Below are 8,399 nucleotides of genomic sequence, written 5' to 3'. Positions count from 1 at the left end.
AGTCGCTCCTCTCTGCACTGGTTAGTATCATAGTTTTATTATCTTTAACAAACTGCCATCTTGGGTCATTTGGTTTTGGTGGGTTACTTTGGGTTTTTCTATATTTTAAAATGAAACGATCGGTAGATGTCTTGTCTGTGATCTTTAGTTCAAACATATCCTCCAGGGGCATTTGCAGGTGCAGTCGTTGTCCCAGAGCTACATGACACTGACTACTCTCATTAAATCTACAGACAACAGGATCCTGAAACAGCAAACCTGCAGAGGAAGAAAAAATCAGCAGAATTTTGTAAATATTATTACACACTGAAACACATTCCTGGTCCACACTTTACTCCATTATTACAGGTGATAAGTTGACTGTGAACACTCTTCCCTCTCTGTTCCCTTGTTAACAACTTTTCTTCTTTGTACCTCTATAACTCTTCCCAACCAGGTACAGAGAGATAAAGCCCCGCATCATTTGTGTATTCCTTTGTCTCCCTGAATACCATCTGCGCAGGTTTACATACCTTCCCGAATAATATTTGCTCGTATTCCTATGATTTCCTGGATAGCATATACAGAATAGTTCCTCGCTTACTTGCTTCCTGTTAAATGCAAATATGCCCTTCCGCCTAGCCAATCAATAGTTAACCCATTGTCTCTATTGTGTGTCAAGCATGATATATACTCTGCCTTTCTTTGAATAATTGAGAGATCTTGTCAAATGAACTTTGAACATATTTGCATGTCTGAGTGTCATTTGCAAAACTCTGTCCAGCGCTTGGTGTGGGAAGTGTGTAATGGGGCGAGGGTGCATTTCTGTAAAGCTGCTTTGAGACAACGTCTATTGTAAAAAGCGCTATACAAATAAAATTGAATTGAATTGAATTGCCTTCTTTCTTGTTTATGTTCTCTTTCTCTTTTCAGAATATCGCAACCCTCGATTCACAAATCCTAACAGTTTTCTGGGGGCTTGTACAGGGATATCGAGTCACAAATCCTAACAACAGGAAATCTGGAACTCAGTGATATAGTACGATTTCTAAATCCAGAAATAATTTTTCCTTGAGTATTTTTAGTTTGTATTCTGCTTAAACAAAAGCCAAATCTAATCAAAAGTGAATTACTTTCACAGTTTAATGAAAACATAGTGGCAAATTAGCCAAACTGCGAAGTCGGTCTAAAACTAAATCTAAAAGCTTTACCAAAAAGAAAGAGAAATAATTTAATACCATGCGTAAGCATACTATAAAAGTAGCCATCTTGTTACTCAAATTGTAAACGTCTGTATTTTTAGGATTAGCCCTCAGTGTAGAACGTGTGCAGTGCTTGGGGTTTAACATAACTGCAAATAACTGCACTTTAATAAGATGATGAGAGATCATCATGAGAATACCATGTACTAAAGTCTGAAACTGGAAGTGATTAGTTAAATGTATAATATTATTGTTTAGTGGAAAAGTAAATAATTGCAAGCAACATGCTAAACTAATGTTATTTTTCTGTATTTCTGTACAAGATCAATACATTTCTTTAATGTCCAGAAACAGCACTTCACTTTTTTAATCTGAATAATATTAGTAGGCACAATGAGGGTTGTGAAAGCTGTTCAGACAAATGTGGGTCAAAATGTAAAACATTACACATTGTAAAACAGTACAGCAAATCCTCATTTACAAAAAGTAACAATTTCTATAACTATTAAGAAACCTACCTGATGCAGCTCCTGTGAACATCAACAGGATCCCAAAGACGTCCTGCAATTTTTTTTCTCTCGCAAAGTCCAGAGAAGAGAGGTAAAAACATCCAGAAGCCCACAAACCAACTGAAGGGAAATGTACACTGCTTTGGGAAACCGTGCAGACAGGGTGAAGCTGTGGGTAATGTTTTACATGACAAATAACATTCTGTAAGTAACTGTCTACTTACAGAAAGCATCACCATATCAACGTTTATAGTTATTAGACAAATGCATTTAGTATTATTATAAGAACCATACAAGTCCCAGTGTAAGTTGGTCCTATAGAAAGGATAACATAGTAGAACAGGTGCATTATTATAAACCATTTGAATTACAAATGATCGGTTTATAGTACAAAAAAAGAGTGAACTAATAATAAAACATTTCACAGGGAGAACAATGAATGGAGAGAGGAGTTTTGAGGGAAATATTACTCCAGTAAGGCGTCTCACAACTGTGTTTTTTTCTTTGACTAATTGCAGACATGACAATGATGACTGAACACCCACCTACAGACAGGAAGAGTTATAGAGTGATTTATCTACAGTTTCTTAAAAATGTCTAAACATTTTGATTTAGTAATAGCTACATTTCACAATAGTAGGTTTGCTTTTTGAAGAAAACTGTTAGGAAAGCTGTCCCAAACCCAGCCCCAGACACTTGTCCGCTATGGCCCGCTATTTAAAAAATGTGTATGAATGAACATTCAGTGGAATGTGTGGAGGAGATCCTTCACAAAGGTTAGTGATTAACATCGTAAACATCACCTCCCCTGTTTAACTCTGTGTTGGTCGTCTGCTGATGTCTGAAATCACTGAAATGATCCAGTCTGTTTCAGTAGTTAGTAGTAGATGTAGTAAGTCCGTTTCCAGACAAACCTATAGACTAAACATTTGGCTACTTAAACATTATAACTCACAGCATAGTCGGAGTGTTTACTGTTTACTGCTATGTTTAACTTTATTAACTTTATTACAACTAACCTTAACGGTTCAAATGTACACAGTGTTGCCTCCACATCACTGCTTTAAAGCTTTGTAGACATTTAATATGTTAAATGGTAAAAACATCGTAAGACACGAGTGTTTCCACATATTTTCCTGTAAACCCTGTCTGATTGCCTCACCTCCGTTCACTGAAGATATAAAATTACAGTCTGTATTCTTTTACAGATGCTCAGTTCCGTAGTGACAAACCGCTCCAAGTGGAGAATTATTCTGCGGTTCAACCAGCCGCCCTTCCTGGAAAAATCCGCACATCAATTTGAAGGGCCCGGCTTTTGCAAATTTAGCGACTTTGCCATTTTATAATGTGAAGAATTATATATATATATATATATATATATATATATATATATATATATATATATATATATACATACATATATATATATATATATATATATATATATATATATATATATATATATATATATATATATATATATATATATTATATATATATATAATCTTTTAGCCTGTAAACTCAGAAATACTGTAATACTTTTATTTTTGTTATAATTTTTTTTTGTTTTGTTTTGTTGCTTTTGTCGTATATGAGCTCGCGGACGCTCGTTTTCGGCGTTCGGTGCTGTTACCGGTAAGTGTGTAAAAGCCGCGCGTCTGAATGTATGTGCGGCTACATTACCTGCGCTTTCAGGAAGAGCAGCTGGTTTAACCGCAGGAGAATTATTCGGGGCTAAAGAAACAAGCTTCGGGGCGAAGCGTGATTCATTTTTAAAATTAATTTTACTTAATATTGTTTTCTTAACAATAAATTTGTAACGCAAGTAACGTAATTCAGTAACTGTAATCAAATTACATACATTTAAATGTAATGCGTTACATTACTGCGTTATCAGAAAAAGTCATTAGATTACAGTAACGCGTTACACCCAACTCTGGTGATGGATACGACAGGCACTTTCCAATCAGCATCAATGTCTAGGTAATATCATTTATATACCAGAACATAATCACCTAACATGTTAATACCTTCTTGTCAAGTTCAGTCTGCTAGACAATTTAAGAAATTCACTTCCTCAACGCTTCAAATGAAAGTCCCTACCTTTTGCTACCGACTTCATCCAACTGGAATAAAGTTTATTTGATCTTGGACGTCCGATATTCGCAGATATGCGGAAATTAAGGGACCGTCTCTAAAGGTACATACGACATTTTGTTCTTTCTTCAATAGCATTTGAAGGGAATTATGTACAGTCACACATCCAAAAGTTGTGCATCATACCTGACACCTAGATGAACACTTTACAGTTGGTTTTATGATTGTACATCATTCCCTTCAAATGCTATTGAGCTTTAAATAATGGTATATTTTGTGTATGGGCCCATTCTGTAGTTAAATACATGGCAATATTTGTATATTATTCAATAGCTTATTTTGATAAATATCAAAAATCTAAGAGGTGTGCATGATAGCTGACATCTAGATGAACACTTTACAGTTGGTTATATGACTTTAAGTCATTCCCTTCAAATGCTATAGAAGTTAGAATCATGTTCAACAATATCGTATGTAACTTTAGAGACGGTCCCTTAATTTCCACATATCCGAATGTCCAACTATATTTTCCGAATATCCAACGTTCAATGTCAAACCAACTTTATTCCAGTCTTCATCCAATGTATTTCTTCTGATTCAGTCCAACACAGCTTAACTGGGATTGATTGGTTCCAAAATAACCAATACTCTGAATTACACTATTCATCTACAAAAAGGTTGCGTGCTTTTCTTTTCCTCTTGGTACATGGTACTTCCAAGAATGTAAATGATATGTACATACACTTACATAGACACCCATATTCTTGTAAGATATTATATTCCAAACACTAAATATATCCTTTAGATATACAAATTTAATGAACCTGTTCAAATCAGTACATCATTCGTGCATGAACAAAATACTGTATATCAACTCAGTTTTGTCTTTCAGTTTACTACATTTCGCAAATAATTTTAAATATATTTCATTCATGCAGAAATGATCGGTCACAGTGCATCTGGAGCCTATCCCAGGCATGAGATGGCAATACATCCTAGCTGGGACACCATACACACATATGCATACACTCACTCATTCATAACTATGTGCAATTTAGAGTCATCAATCTATTTGTTTGTTGTTTGTTTGTTTAATCTGGATATATTAATAAAATCATAAGGTGACTTTTTTTGCATCAGGCAATTACAAGAATTCAATCTTAATTCTTCCATCCATCCATTTTCTTCTGCTTACCCAGGTCTAGGTCACGGGGGCAGAGATGCCCAGACCTCCTTCTCCCTGGCCACCTCTGCCAGCTCCTCCATGGGGACACCCAGGCATTCCCAGGCTAGACCAGAGATATAATCTCTCCATCTAGTCCATGGTTCTGCCCCAAAATTTAAACAAGCCATTATCCTAATTTCAACCACCATGACCTTGACCAGTCAATTGATAAGGTTTCAGACAATGCATTATTCAGTGCTGCATGATCATGTTAATGAGCATGGGTTTGCATTGAGCTTCATATCTGACCTCTTTTCAGTAAAAACCTCCGACTCGTGCAACATTTTTATTGTGTCCCATGGTATCCCAGTCCCAATGCACATCTTTTCACAACCATATGTCCTGTGAACCTTTCTTCTAAAAAATAAAAAGTGTGCCTCCTATTCATATTTGTATTTGTATCTGTTTCTTAATACCAAATATTTTATTCATAATAATAAACAATAGTTTGTCCCTCATGTCACAATAAACAAAAACTTACATTTACAATTTCCATCATTGTTCTTTTTGTGTATTATTATGTATTTCTATTATTGTTATTGTTCATTTCCAACACACAGGAACACAGGTATAATTTAATGCTAATATGTCCTTGAATGATGTGATCTTCTACATAGCTGATTGTTTTCCCTGTTATTGTTATTGTCATTATGTAAAAAATACAGACTCATCAGGACATGGGTGGATCGTAATGGTATTGTGGTCATGGCTGACATGATTTTCTACATGGCAGCTGATGTTTCCAGGATGGTTTTTATCCAGCAGGAAACCACTGTTCTTGTCCTCCAGCTGAGTAAATTTGATTCTATCAGAATTCCAGTGAAAGCGGAGATTGTCTCCATCAGCAGAACAGTACACTTTTCTGACCTAAGGGGACAAGCAGTTGATCGTCACTTTCAGTGAGGACACCATGGTGCAGATTAGAGATAAACACCTCAGGATTAATTACAGTGGTGGCCCCCAAGTGTAAAACACAATACCAAGCCATAACTACAAAAGCAACACTAAAACACACAACAGCAAATTCAAAAACACACACCAGCATTAGAGAGAGATAGTTTGTATATAATGTAACCTTAGTTTTGACAGGTATAGGTCAAAGGTCAAAAAGATACACATTCTAACTCTCTATATCTAGATCAAAGGTCATGATCATAAAAATATGAATAGTTATGTTAAATCTGGATCACATCCATTCGTGACCATATATGGTGCTGCCATGTGTGTTTTTCCGCCCCACACGTTGCGCACACCTGGTACATCTTTTCACATAGAATATGAAACTCTCTGTGGTAGGACATAAAAATATATATAGTTTTGTTAAATCTGGTTCACATCCAAATCGTGACCATACCTGGTACGACCATTTGTTCCCCCCACCCCACCCCACCCCACCCCACACAGACACAAGTTGCATACTCATGTTTTTCCTCTTCACATAGAATATGAAGCTCTCCGTGGTAGGTCATAAGAATATATATAGTTTTGTTAAATCTGGTTCACATCCAAATCGTGACCATACCTGGTACGACCATTTGTTCCCCCCACCCCACCCCACCCCACCCCACACAGACACAAGTTGCATACTCATGTTTTTCCTCTTCACATAGAATATGAAGCTCTCTGTGGTAGGTCATAAGAATATATATAGTTTTGTTAAATCTGGTTCACATCCAAATCGTGACCATACCTGGTACGACCATTTGTTCCCCCCACCCCACCCCACCCCACTGCACCCCACCCCACACAGACACAAATTGCATACTCATGATTTTCCTCTTCACATAGAATATGAAGCTCTCTGTGGTAGGTCATAAGAATATATATAGTTTTGTTAAATCTGGTTCACATCCAAATCGTGACCATACCTGGTACGGCCATGTGTATCCCACATACAAACAAAAATATCACACACACAAACACACTTTATTTTCACATTATTTAAAAGGAATTTAAGTGTTATGTACTAAATTACCATAATTATGAACACAAGTTGTTAAGTTGACAATCATTTTTAAAATTACGTTTCTCCATTTAGATTGTCTGCAGTAGAATGCAGTCTTTTAAACCAGGAAAAATGACTGCCTTTAAGTTTTATAACAATAGTAAGTAAAATCCAGTGTGATTTACATTACAAATCTCATACGTAACATCTCTGCAGGATTTATAGACGTTAAAGCACTGAATGAAATGAGCAATATAGACAAAAAAGAAACACTCTGTGTCTACTACTTTTATCTCTCTCATAGAACTATCCACAGTCCAAAGGCTGTGGAGCTAGAAGGCTACGTGTGCGAATGACAAAAGATTTTAAAAAATAAAATAAAAAATGTATCAATACATGAAATTAGATTACACAATGTAGTTGAGGTTTACATGAATAAGCAGAAATGTAATCATGCTTATCTTTCCTATAGCACAAATGAAAAGCCCTCTCTAGATGAGCAGATTTGTCAAATGAAACTTTTTCCTTCTTATCCACTGCTATGGTAAACTAAAGAGTAGATATTCTAATTACACTGCTAAATATGACTAGCATTAGCTACGTGTGGTAGTGTAAAATAGTCCATCAAATGTATTAGCAGGTGTAGCCTATACACGAGTCCACTATTGGTCATATCACTATTGAGAACATGCCCCAAATTCATTGCTTTAGTAGAATTTAATTGTAAGTGAAATGATACTCACATTGTAATGTCCTTAGTATTTGTTCAGTCTACAGGATCTCTAACACTCTGTTAAATGAATAAATGTAAATGTACTACAACGTAAATTTTGTTTTGAATCAATTAATTCAGAAATTACACACAATATTAAGTTGATGTAATTATCAACATTATTATGTCAACACAACTCATCAAAATAATGTGTACAACTTTAAATATTTAATTAATTCAATAAATTAGAATTTTTATCTTGCAACCACACATTAAATTTAGATTGTGGGGGTTTGTTTTGTATAGCTCCGCTGTTAGAAAATACATGATGGTTGAATGTGAACATAAATGAGCAGAATGTAAGCTTGTGAAATAAATTAAACTTTATTGATTGCACTTTTGAGAAAATGGCATGACTTTGAATAAAAATTTACTGAAATAAATACTCTAAAACATTGATATACGTGAAGAAATGTAAAAAAAAAAAAGTTTTTACATACCTTCTAAATAGGAGGTAAACGTTTTAAAGACGGTGTTTTATAAGAAACGCGCGTATTACGTGCCTTCTAAACCTAACCCTTTAGGATGTAAAATGTTTAAAGTGCTGCTTAAAAGAATCGAGAGTTTTGTTTTACATTTATGAGCTCTGGTGACAGTGTCTGAAGTGTGTGTGTATGTGGGTGTGTGGGTGTGCGTGCGTGTGTGTGGGTGTGTTAGAGAGAGAGAGAGA

The 8,399-nt window shown here is 35.4% G+C and overlaps 1 long non-coding RNA gene across 1 annotated transcript; it reads right to left on the bottom strand.

Moving 5' to 3' along the window:
* Positions 1–6: 6 nt before the first annotated feature.
* LOC128623342 (uncharacterized) lies at positions 7–2,965 on the bottom strand. The gene is made up of 3 exons (XR_008388565.1): positions 2,853–2,965; positions 1,700–1,859; positions 7–258 (listed from the first exon to the last, which is right to left on the bottom strand). It is a non-coding gene; the product is annotated as an uncharacterized LOC128623342 (long non-coding RNA).
* Between the last annotated feature and the right edge of the window lie 5,434 nt (positions 2,966–8,399).

The sequence above is a fragment of the Ictalurus furcatus genome, chromosome 2, assembly GCF_023375685.1.
Source record: "Ictalurus furcatus strain D&B chromosome 2, Billie_1.0, whole genome shotgun sequence".
Taxonomy (NCBI): Eukaryota; Metazoa; Chordata; class Actinopteri; order Siluriformes; family Ictaluridae; genus Ictalurus; species Ictalurus furcatus.
This window is presented reverse-complemented; position numbering and strand designations above follow the sequence as displayed.